Source organism: Mus caroli, unplaced genomic scaffold, assembly GCF_978045245.1.
Source record: "Mus caroli unplaced genomic scaffold, Mus_caroli_1 scaffold_20, whole genome shotgun sequence".
In the NCBI taxonomy this organism is placed as follows: Eukaryota; Metazoa; Chordata; class Mammalia; order Rodentia; family Muridae; genus Mus; species Mus caroli.
The window spans coordinates 30,812,368-30,826,357 of record NW_028227275.1 but is presented as its reverse complement, the minus strand read 5'-3'; the positions used below and the strand labels follow the sequence as shown (position 1 = coordinate 30,826,357).

General features: G+C 44.0%; 1 protein-coding gene and 1 pseudogene across 1 annotated transcript in view; one reads left to right on the top strand and one right to left on the bottom strand.

Annotated features, from left to right (window-relative positions):
* Gldc (glycine decarboxylase) overlaps positions 1-13,990 on the bottom strand; it is an 83,002-nt gene that overhangs the window by 66,942 nt on the left and 2,070 nt on the right. The window lies entirely within an intron of this gene.
* LOC110285361 (large ribosomal subunit protein eL31 pseudogene) lies at positions 360-750 on the top strand (annotated as a pseudogene).

Below are 13,990 nucleotides of genomic sequence, written 5' to 3'. Positions count from 1 at the left end.
CAGGATTTGCTGGTCCAATTAAGAGCTTACTTCTTAGATGCTATATTTTCTAGTGAGAGAATATGACTCTGTATTATGGAGAGATTGTTCTATATAAGGAGAGGAGAGGAGAGGAGAGGAGAGGAGAGGAGAGGAGAGGAGAGGAGAGGAGAGGAGAGGAGAGGAGATTGTGGTCACCAGTTAACACCAGAGTCCAGGAGGGACATGGTTAAAAGGAGTACTGTCAAATGAATTGTGTCTCCTAAAACAATACATTTGCAATCAGAATCCTTGGTATCTTTACATGTGACATTGATTGGATATTGAGACTTCACAGATAGATATAAATACTCAAATTAAAACAAGGTCATGGCGCCCTTCCTTTCCTACTTGGGCCGGGCAGAATGGCTCCCGCAAAGAAGGGTGGCGAGAAGAAGGGCTGTTCTGCCATCAACGAGGTGGTGACCCGAGAATACACCATCACCATTCACAAGCGCATCCATGGAGTGGGCTTCCAGAAGCGTGCTCCTCGGGCACTCAAGAAATTTGCCATGAAGGAAATGGGGACACCAGACGTGTGCATTGACACCTTGCTTAATAAAGCCGTCTGGGGCCAAGGGAATAAGGAACGTTCCATATCGCAGCCGAGTACGCTTGTCCAGAAAACGTAATGAGGATGAGGATTCCCCAAAGAAGCTCTACACGCTGGGAACTTACGCGCCTGTTACCACATTCAAAAATCTACAGACGGTCAATATAAATGAGAACTAACCTGCTCATGTCAAATAAAGTTGCAGAACTGCCAAAAAAAAACAAAAACAAAAAACAAAAAACCAAGGTCATACTCGATCATTTTCATCTAATAATGTGATTTTACAAGAACATGGGAATTTGGGCACATTTGACCTTCACTCAACGAGAGCACCATGTAATGCATGTGTAGACCATAGTGATGTGCCTACAAGACACGGGATGCCAGCAATGACCAGAAGGCAGAGAGGGATAGAGCTCCAAGATGGAACCCACATGTCAGCACCTTTGAGTTTGAACTCAGCCGAGGTGGAAAAATGCCTTTTGTTTGAGCCGTCTAGATTGCAGTAGCACATCTCAGCAACCTTAGCTGACCAATACAGGCATCTGCTCAGACACTTTCTAGAGAGACTGCTCAGACACTTTCTAGAGAGACTGCTCAGACACTTTCTAGAGACTACCCGAAGAAACCAGCCCAGGTGGTTTAAAGGGAGGGGTTCATCTACTGGCACTATCTATAGTTGCTATGTTTCTGAAAGTATTAAAAAAAAAAAAAAGCCAGACATAGTAGCACACATCTGGGGAGGCTAAGGCAAAGCATCCGAGTCGGAAGCGAACCTAGTCTGCACAGTGAGACTCTGTATCAAAAGAAAAGAAACCCAAAACCAAGAAAAATCCAATCAATGCAGAGGTAAGATGCTCTGCCACACACCACCTCAAGGTGACTTGGACAAATGCCACAGTTAATTAATTATTCAGCCCAAAGTCTGCCCTATCTCTAGCATAAGGGGTTATAACTTTAATTCCAGCACCCTGGGGGCAGAGGCAGGAGGCCAGCCTGGTTTATGGAGTAAGTTCCAGGATAACCAAGCCTACATAGAAGATCTATGTCAAGACAAATAAGTAAGAAGAAGAAAGGCCTGAGCACTGCCCATTCATCCTCCCAGTCCAATGCTGGGGAGGCAGGAGATTCTTGAACTCATGTTCCACAAATGGCTGAACCGAGATAACCAATTCAATCCTGACTAGATAACCAACTCAATCCTAACTAGATAACCATTTTAATCCTAACTAGATAACCAACTCAATCCTAACTAGATAACCAACTCAATCCTAACTAGATAACCAACTCAATCCTAACTAGATAACCATTTTAATCCTAACTAGATAACCAATTCAATCCTAATCGGTTCCATGTCTGGCAAAAATAATATAATGTTAATAATTGGCTTGGTTAAAAGTAACCAGGATCAAGCTGACAAGCGAGCAAACATGCTTCTCACACAAGCCTGACGACCTGAGTTTGATCCCCAGAACCCATGGTGGAAGGAGAGAACTGATTTGTGAAAGGTGTCCTTGACTGTCACACACGTGCCAGGGCATGCATGCACCTGCACTCACACACAAGACGCTGGCCAAGTGATTCTGCCTGGTGTCCCCCAGGTGTGAGTTAGGATTTGACACATTTAGCAAAGACCTGGGCAAAGCCCTCTCCCTTCAAGTCATTTTGTCAGAGTTATCACAGTATCTGGAAACAAAACTAAGACAGCAAGTTCTTGGTCACGCTTCCTAAAGTGTGAATGCTGTGAGGGGCCGTTCCCACTCTCTCAGCCGCTGCTTAGCATGCCTGAACTCCCCCAACTAGAAGCTGGGACACTGCTATGATAAAATCTAAGACCTCAGGCTTCCTCGCTCACACAGAAGAAAAGCTGTTCTCCAAACACAGAGTTTGGTGTGTACACAGTTTCAGGTGTCTTCTCGCTGTTCTTATGTCTCATATCCATTCAGAAAAAAAGTCGCTTCAGTGCAGAAGGGGCAACCCAGGGTACTTAGAATCCCAGGATTAGCCGCCATCTTGACGTGTCCACATAGCATTGGAAGGATAGGAAAGGAGAGAAAAGGGCAAAGTTCATAGGTTCATAGTCAATGATGTATGCTGAGGCCAGGCTGGTTGAAATGGAGCTGAGAAGAACCAGGCTGCCAAGTCTTTAATCGGAACCATAATCAAATCCAAGTAAAATTTCCATCAGAAGAACACAGTGCCCATGTGTCACCTCCCATCTGCCTTGGAAAGTATAATTAAATAACGGAGAAAGAAACAAAGACCAGGGAGGAGAGACATCAATTCAAAACCGTGAGGAGGCCAGGCACAGTGCTTCACGCCTTACTGCTAACCCTTGGGAGACTGAGACAGAAGGATTACCATGAGTGCGAGGATAATTTGGGATACATAGTTGAGTCAGAGGCCAGCTTGAGCTGCACGGTGAGATTCTGTTCTCACAAAACCAGAAAGGACCAGTTGGAGACAAGCTGTTGTGTTTTTATTAGATGCCTTCAGCCCTGCAGGGCCGCTGGACACCGCATGGCCAGCTGTGTACTTCCAACCGTGCAGCAGCTTAGGCAATCTTGCTCACGTCTGAGCAGCGAGTTCTTTCCTTGTGGGACAAACACCTGCTTCTGACCTGTTTATTCCCTTGCCTCAGAGCATTACATAATGGCCTGGTCCTAAAGGACAGAGAACAGAGTTCAGTGCCCTCTGGGCTCTGCTTCTTCTGAGTCGCCAGGAGGGGAGGGAACCGTATCTCATCTTCTTAGAATTCACTGAGCACACCTCCTTCCTCCTTATGTAACGCCACAGGACAAAGACTTTCTAAGAGCAGCTTCCTTTCCATGTGTGCCTGAAATACCCAGAACCCTGCGCCAAATAAATCTTTTCATTGAGACAGGGTTTCAACTATGGAGCTCTAGCTGACCTGGAACTCTTGCTGTATAGACCAGGCTAGCCTCAAATTCAGCACCTTCAGGTGCTGGGATTAAAGATATGCCAACACACCTAGTTCAAACAAATGTTTTATAACACAGTGTAGTTCTTAAACACCTGACACATTGCTGTGGCTATTAAGATTTCTCAGATGAATGAATCTGTACAAGAAATCCCCAGAAATGAAGTCAGGATACCTGAGTTAAGATGTATATTGCACCAAAGCACATGCCTACTTGAAAACATGCTCTCCATCTGTAACCTATGACAAACCCCTTTGTTTTGGTCTTTAATTATATAGGAATATGCATTCGTGATTCACTGTAACCCCCTAATCCATCCTTCCTTCCTTCCTTCCTTCCTTCCTTTCTTTCTTTCTTTCTTTCTTTCTTTCTTTCTTTCTTTCTTTCTTTCTTTCTGTGGTATCAGGAGTCAATGTCCTTGTATATGCTAAGCAAGCATTCTACCCCTGAGCTACACCCTAAATGTTTCATCTGTATTTTTAAAGAACAAATACAAGATGGATGTGGTAGTACCTGCCTATATATAATCCTAGCACTTAAGCTGAGACAGGAAGATTGCCCTGCCCTGTTTTCAAGGCCAACCTGAACTAGCCAGTCTCAAGGAAACAAAACTGGGCTGGTAAAATGGCTGAGTCAGCAAAGGTGCTTGCTGCCCAGCCTGCTTGAGTTCAATCCCTGAGACCCCCATGGAAGGAAAAAACCCACTAGCCTCCATATTCATTCTCATATATACACAAAATAAATAGATAAATGTAATAGCAATGAAAACTAAACATGCACTTGCTTGCACATAGAACATCTGAGATGATTCACAGAAAGCTGAGGTTAGAAGAAGAGCTGAGTCTAACTTTCTCTTGAAAATCTTGTGCGTCTGAGTTTTGGACAATGCACTTAGATTACTTAGGATAACAATTAAATGACAACACCATTCCCAGGATGCAGTTGGGAGGTAAATGGGCATGGTGCTCTCTGAATGAGACCAGCAGCATCTGCACAGAGCAGACAGTAAGCAGTGTCACAGCCTTCCCCCGAATTGCCACCCTCCTACTCTTGGCAAGGCACTAAGAAAGTCTCCAAGCAAGTCACCAGGCCTGAGAACCGACACGCTCATACTTGAGTTTGCCCAGCCGATGTCACCAATTGGAGAAAGGTCTTTCTTTGCCAGAGGCTGAAGGGAAAAGCTGGGGACAGATTGCAAGGGTGGAAATTGTCTTGGCAGATTCTTCTTGCCAGCATGCATATCCCTGGCTCCAGAGCTGGGGGTGGGGGTGGAGGTAGGGGTGGCAGGTGTCAACCATGATTGGTGTTTTATCAGAGATAGTTTATGTTATGATTTTCTGAGTAAAAGTCAGAATGAAGATTCAAATTCTGCTTCAAAACTTAGCCGTTTTTTCACATCACCTAGTCATTTACAACACCTTTTTTCTTTCTTTTTCTTTCTGTCTTTTTTTTTTTTTTTAATCTTACCCATAATCTCCTGGTATCCATTCACTAGCCCAGGTACCTGATGGTGTCAAATTTCCTCCCTGGATAATGGGGGATTTTGGGATCAACTTCTGTTCAATCATAGACTTATTTTCATTAAAGGAAACCAAACCAAACCAGACTCCTCTGTCCACTGTGGAGGGGAAACTGATGGGAGGCCCTTAGCTACTGGCAATGAATCACTGTCTTAGTCCCATTTCTTGATACACTGGTAAGAAAAAAAAAATATCCTGAATTGTAAATGTAGCTTTAGGGAGATGAGTACATCTGGCCCACAATTCCAGCCCCCAGTCACTGCAGGGAAGTCAAGGAAGCAGGGACTTGGAGCAGTCAATCTCCTTACATCATCAACAGTCAAGAACAGAGAGCAATTCAATGACTGCAGCATGCCAGCACTCCAATCTTCAATGGTACAGGACTTAATCAATGCCCAGGTGCCAATCATTGGTTGACCTTTCAACTTAAATACAGTTAACGTCATCAAGATGATCTCTGCCCTGAGACATCCTATCCCTTCCCCTTGGACAGTTCTTTCCCGGGTGATTCTAGACAGAGTCAAGTTGACAATTAAAATAAAATTCACAGTTACTCTATGACCAAGGCAATGGGAGCAACACATAGGTCTGACTTCCCTTTACCTTATTCCCAACTTCCTCCCCTTCTCCTGATCTGGTCAGACCAGATTCCAATTAGCAAGCCACCATAACGCCTCAAATCACCGTCACCACCTAAAGGAGTTGAGACATGTCTCCTCTGCGTCCTGATGGCTCCTTCCTTCACAGGACAGAGTCCTCTGCAGTGGACCCTGCTCAACTGAAAGACGCACAGCTTCAAGATCAACAGAACAGCAGCCACAGTGGTAGAGAGAAGCTTGAGGAATGTCCTATCAGTTATTTTGTTCCCCAAACCCAGATCTCTCCTTTCTGGGGGAGGCCTCATCATGTCCTCTCCATTTTACTTTAAAAAAAAAAAAACAACATAGAGAAACACTGCAACTCATAATATTTATCTAGGACACCAGATGACCTATGTATTCCTATTCAGGCCAGATGGTTAGGCTGAAATGAAAGTCTGCGGAGTTTGTTTTTCCTTTTTTTCTGCTCAGGGCATGCTGCTATGCCCTGCAGAGCAAGGGAACAAGGGAATTGTATGTTCCAAGACCTTAACTCAAACAGCCAGCCCTGCCTAAGGGAAAGACAGATGACAACTTTTCATAGATCAAAGGAACGGTCTATGGAGAGATCTGTGGTTTTATAATTTATAATCTCACCAAGTAATGAATTGTAGTCTTTTTGCAGACAGGACTATGGTGGATTAAGAGAGTTGTGTTACAATGAAGATCACCTGAGGTCTCACATACAGGTAGCTCCGAATGACTGATAACCCGTCACAGTCCATAGTAGATTACTACAAAATTTGTTTTCCTAAGTGGTTCAACTATATTCCTATGGGCAAAAGTTTCGAGAAAACATGTATAAGTGGAAACTTGAGACTATTGGAAAAGTCCTATCAGTGCCTATAGTAATTTTAGATTCAGAGATTTCATCTTTTCAGAGTTTGGTAATCAGCATTGAGAATCTATACTTAAGCTCTCTGTTTATACTATAAAAAAATATCCTGGGACTAATAAGCAAAACAGGCCTGAGCAGAGAAAATGAGATTTATGGGGTGAGAAGGATGGTTCAGTGGTTAGAAGCACCTGCTACTCTTGCAAAGGACCAGTGTTCAATTCCCATTAGCCACGCTCAAGTTCCAGGAAATCTTCTGGCCTCCAAGGGGGCACCCACAGGTACACATACACATAAATTAACAATAAATGTTTTGTTTTAGTTTTAGTTTCGGCTTTGAGGCAGGATCTCACTATGCAACTCTGGCTGTCCTGGAAGACCAGGCTAGCCTCACCTTACTATGCTCTACCTGCCTCTGCCTTCCAAGTACTGGGATCGAAGGCATGAGCCATCATGTCTGGTCATAACTTATAAATAAATCTTACCAAGAGATCTAAGTCTTTATCCACTATACAACAAGGCACACAGCTCCTGGGCAGGCAGTTTAGCAAAGACATGCAGAAGTCAGAAGACACGGAGAACAGTGGTTTTTATAATCTTGTGATCTTACTTGCCCCAGAGCCTCTGCCTTCAGAATCTGTGCACTGCCCCTGTCCTTGCTCCCTGTTCCATGAAGTTGGTCGTTGAACCTCTAGGTACAAGGTGGATGAGCCTTTCCATCTCTTTCCAAACCCAGTGACCTGAGCTGACTGGCAGACCTTGAAGTCGTTGGCACTTGATAGTTCCAATCCTTAGCCGTAGCAGAACTTAGCGACCTCATTTCTCGTTCTTGCTCCTAGATCATAAATGATGCCTGACAGAATCAATGTCATTCAACCTCAGCAGGCTCTGAGGGGTGACCTCCATTTTTACCACCTACGTAGACACGCTGACTCCTTTCAAACTTCGCTTATGCCTAATTTAGTCTCACTCTTCCTGCTTACCATGAATACCGGGCAAGCAGCGCCCAAACTCCTACCACTCTAGGGGGCGCTCTTGATTCTGCGGACAGTTTTCCTTCTTGGACCCAAGAGAGGTCCAAAATTCAATACAGGGACCACAGCGCTTGAGGGAAATTGTCTTCCTGGCTCTGGCGACTCTACCCGACTATTCCCCTCCACGTGGTCATCTTTCCCACATTCTGGCTCTGTCTTTCTTCTCTGCAGCCCACCGGGGAAGTCCCTCGTTCCCATGAAGTCACTGCGCAGCTCTGGAGCACTCTACACTTTTCGACTCTTACCTTTCCTGGATTTGCACTGCCATCTCACTGTCTCTGTGTTCAGTCTTCCTAACTCCGTTCCATTCTACCAGGATGAGAACTGCAGCCGTCTGAGGGCGCCTGTCATCCCCTGCCTCTATCTTGTGCATTTACATGGTCTCGGCTTCCAGTCAGAACTGAACTCTCTCACATTTAAATTACGCCGTGCAAACTTTTGGGCTCTGAATCCTCAGGATTTTCCTTACTCCTCAACAACGAAATTGTCCGTTTACAGTTCATCCATCAGTCCTCAAAGAGCCATGTGTTTTGACACTTTCACCTCTGCCGACGCCATAATCTGTTTCCATCCTATTTGCAGAATAATCAGTATTTATCTTGCTGTTATTACCACTTGACTCTAATGTATACAGTGCCCGTGTGGCACCTTCCACATTTCAACACCCCTCTTTACACTCCACAGGCACCTGCACTCAAATGCACTCCTGCCCCTGCTACACTCACATGGGATTATTTTAAAAGAAAAACATTATATTTTGGCATTTCTGTCAACAGTGTGGTCAGCGTGGTTTTGTATACCAAAGTCCAAGAAAGTTTAACAAGCCTCTCAGTAAACGAGGATGGAAAGCTGACAGAGCAAACTATGGGAGCAGATCTGGAAACTACAAACTCAAACAACGACTGCTAACAAAGGCCACAGGAAACACCAAGTCAAAACCTGAAAAGCTAACTAGTTCAGGGAATTTCACGTAGGGACAAAGGGCCCTTCCCATCTCAGTGATCTCCAAGTGTAACACTGTATCTACAATGCTGCGTAAGTGATTTTGATAGTATTGAATACTTTTGATGATATTAAAAGTTCACCATAAGTTAATATTATGCAGGGAATATGTACAAATTGGGGGAGATGCAGCAGTTTTGTTTTTTGTTTTTTTTTTTTTTTTGAGGCAGTGAACTATTCTAATACAGTGATCCATACAGGTCATTCTACATTTCCAAACTCTTAGAACGTACCACATCATTACCCACTACTGCATAAGAAATGATGCTATTTCCTGAGTTAGCTATGAACCATGAGTAAGCATGAAGTGGTATTGATCCATCGGGTAGACATGATGATGCACTTCAAGTCTAGTATGCAGGAAGCTGAAGCGAGACAGCCACAAGGATGAGGCCGTTGTGGGATGCGTAAGATGGAGGGGAGGAAGAAAGGAAAAAGTGATTCATTAAATGTAACAAACCGACCAGTCTGGTGGGAGGTGAAGCCAGGGATCCAGGAAATGTGTGGAGACTGCTCTGAAACCTCTAACAAAAGCGAGATCTACAAAGATCTTTAAAATCCTTTTTTTAAAAAATGCATGTGTATTAGTATTTTTGCCTGCACATGTCTGTGTACCACATGCAAGCCTAGTAGCCAAAGACCAGGAGATATCAGATAGACCCTGGGAACTGGAGCGACAGGTAGTTCTAAGTTGCTTACAATGAGCTGAAAACCAGACTCGATTTCTCTCCAAAACAAGCACATGCCCTTATCCACTCGTCTCTTCACAGTCTTCTTGGCAAGTAATCACTAAGAAAAAAGAAAGCTTAAGACAGGCAGACCCCATTGAACCTCGTGGCAGCTTTCAGGGATTATAGCTCATTATTGTATTAGAGAAACCATTGAATTTGGCAAAAATTCCTAACTAGCAATGAATGATCTATAGATTTTCCAAGATAGTCCACTTCAAACAAAATTAAGGAATTTTACTTATGCAAAATATAATTTTTCTTTATTTTTATTTTATTTTATTTTTGAGACAGTTTGTCTGTGTAGCCTTGGCTGACCTGGAACTAGCTCTCTGTAGACCAGGCTGGCCTTGAACTAAGATCTGCCTGCCTCTGCCTCCCAAGGGCTGGGATTGAAAGTGTGTCTAGTGTGCTTAGTGTGTATGTGTGGACGCTCATGCATGTCACAGAACCTGTATAATTCATGTTCTCCTTCCATCTTCTAGGCTCTGGGAGGTGATCAGACTTGGTTTCAACTACCCTTACACTCTCAGCCATCTCACCAGCCAATAAAACTTAAAAAAAAAAATTTTTTTTTTGATCTATCTTTATTGATGCTAGATGGATTCCATGATCCTTTAAGAAAGTGACGGGGCTGGGAGAGATGGCTTAGACACTCCCGGCACCCAGGTCATGCAGCTCACAACCACTATCTCTAGTTCCAGGGAATCCAACACCCCTCTTTAAACTCCAAGGGTGCCTGCACTCAAATACACTCCTGCCTCTGCTACTCATATGTAATTAGTTAACAAGAAAAAAAAAATATTTTGATATTTCTGTCAACAGAGTGGTCAGTATGGTTTAATACGGCAAAACCCAGGAAACCTTAAAATATTTTAATGCTAAAAATAAATTTTATAAAGACTGGGATTTATGGGTGTCCTAGCAGTTCTGAGGCTGTGGGTTCAAGTGCTAGCATTTCAATACTACCTCTAGCTCAGGAACAATCAGAGGGAGCCATATTTATACACACTCACCTCACCACATCTGGGTGAGCGCCTCTCATTAGCCCTTCTGTACTGTTCTGGAAGCCAAGAGCCCCTTGTTGGAACCATACCTAAAGCCCCCTCAACACTTACACACACACACACTCTAAAGATTTTTTTTATTTTCCAAAACTCAAGTCTAAGTCTTGCTACCACAAGCTCAGAATACATAATCTTGACTTTGTCATTTGGTTCGTCTTTATCTAGTCCACAATCTTAGTTATAAATGAGGCAGACTTAATCTCATTTGGGAAGGATTAGGACGAGCCAGCAATGCCTGAGAGCCTTGGGGCTGAGGGCCCTCTAGGCAGTACTGACTTGGTGAAGGATAGCAGCCTCATTCTGGGTGCACCGATCAGCTAGAGACTACATCCCCCGCTGGGTGATAAAGTTATCACTGGCATCTGCATTGCACAATGCCCCTCCCCTTGATCGCTGCCCTCTATTAAACATTTATTTAAAAATGCATTCTGATGACACACCTTAGAACATTCAGTTCCCACGAGCCTCATCCGAACTGATTCTGACAGCTCAGCGCCTCAACTCCAGCTGAATAGTTTGAGCTTTGGGAGGGCTGCTCTCCTCTGTCTCCCAAAGCATGCCCAGGAAAAGCAGTGTGTGGGTTTGTGTAAACTTTAATCTCTGTGGCATTTGGTTGGTTAGTTTAGACTAGTTTAATCTGGCTCCTTTGAGATGACTTTACACAGCAAAACAGAGCAGCACAACTAAAAACCCACCAGTTTGGTTTCGGAAGTACTTTTAAATTAACTACAACATTAATAGAAGAAAGAAAATAATTGCGACAGCTTGGAGCATTCAGAGAAACCAAAGATCCCACTAAAATATAGTTCTTACCTGATTTATTATCTATATTAATAATAAATCGGAATTTATTATTTTGGTGCAAGGTTGTGGCTGAAGAGAAAAATTCATCTGAGTGGAATTAAGCTGAAGGGATTTTGAGCTGAGAGGTATTGCTTGTTTCTCTTGAGTAATATCTTACTGAAAGACTGATAAAAGTATTTTTCTGGGGCGATGGGGGGGGCAGCATTAGGAATGTGAATAAATAAATAAATAATATTATTTTTCACTTTCTGAAGTGTTGGAGAGGAAGACTCTTTCCAGACTGATGGAACCCTTAAGGCTCCGTCCTTTACTTGCTGGTCCCTGCCTGCATCAGCATCCTTCAGGTTTGTCAGGAAGGGGTCATTTCTCACCCAAGCAAGCACTGGGCCTCCATACCAACTTCCTTCAATCTGGTGGTGGGCCTGAGAACTCCACACTTAGCCTCACTGTGGTGTCTCGTTCCCAAAGGGGCAGTTTGCAAAAGGATGACTGGCTTGTGTACTTTAGAAGAGCCAAGACAGGAGTTCTCTGCTTTGCCTGGGACACCATGAAAACAGCAATGTCATCAGTGGGGGGTGGGGAGTGGAGGTTGGCAATGGAGTCAGATGGCCTGAGTTTGCATTCTGCTCCCATCCAAAGGTCATGGGCTAAGACCCTGGCAAGTTAACGAGCCTCTGCATACTACGGTTTCTTCCTTTTAAAGGGGTTAATAGCTGTGCAATGGTCATGTGGGCCCAGAGTCCCAGGTATCTGGGAAGGGAAGATTAGAGAAGCATTTGAGTCCATAAACATGACCAGCCTGGGCAACACAATTGAGACCCTTATCTCTAAAATGACTGAGGGGGGAAGAAAGAGTGACTCGGTTCATGGACTGTAATGAGGACTGAATAAATAATACACAAACAGCACTTTTCAAAAGTGCCCACAGGAGGCGCTCCACAAATGTTTAACATTATCTAGTTAGCATAAGTGCTAAGCCAAGTATCTACTCATTACAATGAGGGTGGTAAAAACAGCAGCCCGGTTCTTACAGCCACTACAGCAAACGCATCTCTGCTACAGAAGAGGGTCGGTACCCACAGGAAGGTAAGTGTGAGTCAGGCTGCTCCACTGCTAAATGCTCCTGCTGGAGGCAACAAGGAACCAGCCTGCTTCCCTCACAGAGACCATTCATCCGCCATGACGCAGCAGTGTAAAACATCCAAGTCTTGTAAATGCAGCATCCCTAACCCTCTCTTCTCCCTTGCTCCTTAGCCCAGTGAGTGAGCTTTTCAGGAACGGGGGGGGGGGGGGGGGGGAGGTAGGGAGAATTTTGACTGTAGAATATTTTCTCTAAGGGACTTCAAACTCTAAGGAACCTGTTCCAAGAGTCACAGGCTAATAAATCTCTTACTAGAAAAATCAACAATCAATAAACACAAGACAAGTCATTTTAATCCCACACTTAGGAGGGAGACAGAGGCAGGTGGATCTCTGCTTTTGGGGAAAGCCTGGTCTACGTGGTTCCATGTCAGTTACAGGGACAAGGAGAGCCCATTAAGAGAGGGAGAGAGAGAGAGAGAGACAGAGACAGAGACAGAGAGACAGAGAGACAGAGAGACAGAGAAACAGAAAGAGACAGAAACAGAGAGGATGAACACTGATCAGTTTGCCAGGCCTTAACACTCCTAAAAGAACATCTTACTTAGAGCATGTAATACAAGGAGCTAATCTAGACATTCTGCTCTTGAAAGTCTCAGGAAGGCAATTATTTGCACAAATATTCGCCAATGGCTTCCTTGACAAATACACAACTAGGGCCGGATGTGCACTCCTTTAATCCCAGCTGGTCTTCAAAGATGGGCCAGCCAGGGCCACATAGTGAGACCCTATTTTTTTTTTTTTTTTTTCGAGACAGGGTTTCTCTGTGTAGCCTTGGCTGTCCTGGAACTCATTTTGTAGACCAGGCTGGCCTCGAACTCAGAAATCCACCTGCCTCTGCCTCCCCAAGTGCTAGGATTAAAGGCGTGTGCCACCACGCCCAGCTTTGAGACCCTATCTTAAAAATGAGAGAGAGAGAGAGAGGAAGGAAGGAAGGAAGGAAGGAAGGAAGGAAGGAAGGAAGGAAGGAAGGAAGAATCACACACAGAAAAAAACTGTTCTTAAAAATAAGTAGTTTTTCCACATTGTGATGTACACATAATATAACTTTACTCAATGAATAAGGGCCAAAGAATCACAAGTTTGAGGCTTTCCTAAGCTGCATGAAAGTCCTTATTTCAAAAAACAAGTAAGCCAACCTCTTTTTCTCACATTTGATGGCTCAGAATGTTGGTGTCCTGAAATGGAGATAGATATCCCTTATGGCCATCTTTCCAAGTCTCAGGTGGTTTGCTTTGTGAGCAAGCCCCTTGCCATCAGCATCTGACAGCAAGGAGGGCAGCAGCCCTCATAAAACATGAGGTACAGCATCCCCAGCTGCAGCCAGAATAGGCTCAGGATGTCTTTTAAAACAAAACCAGGGGCTGGCGAGATGGCTCAGTGGTTAAGAGCGCTGACTGTTCTTCTGAAGGTCCTGAGTTCAAATCCCAGCAACCACATGGTGGCTCACAACCATCCGTAATGAGATCTGATGCCCTCTTCTGGAGTCTCTGAAGACAGCTACAGTGTACTTACATATAATGAATAAATCTTTAAAAAAAAAAAAAAAACAGCTTTGCATGTAGAATTCCTTCTCACAGAAACCAAACCAAACAAGCAACAGCAAGCAAGCAAGCAAACAAAACAATTGCCCTAGAGAAATATCTCTATGATCTGACCAGGTGAGGGTGCTTGGTATTTTTTTTAATTTTCTATGAGTTCTTCAGCTC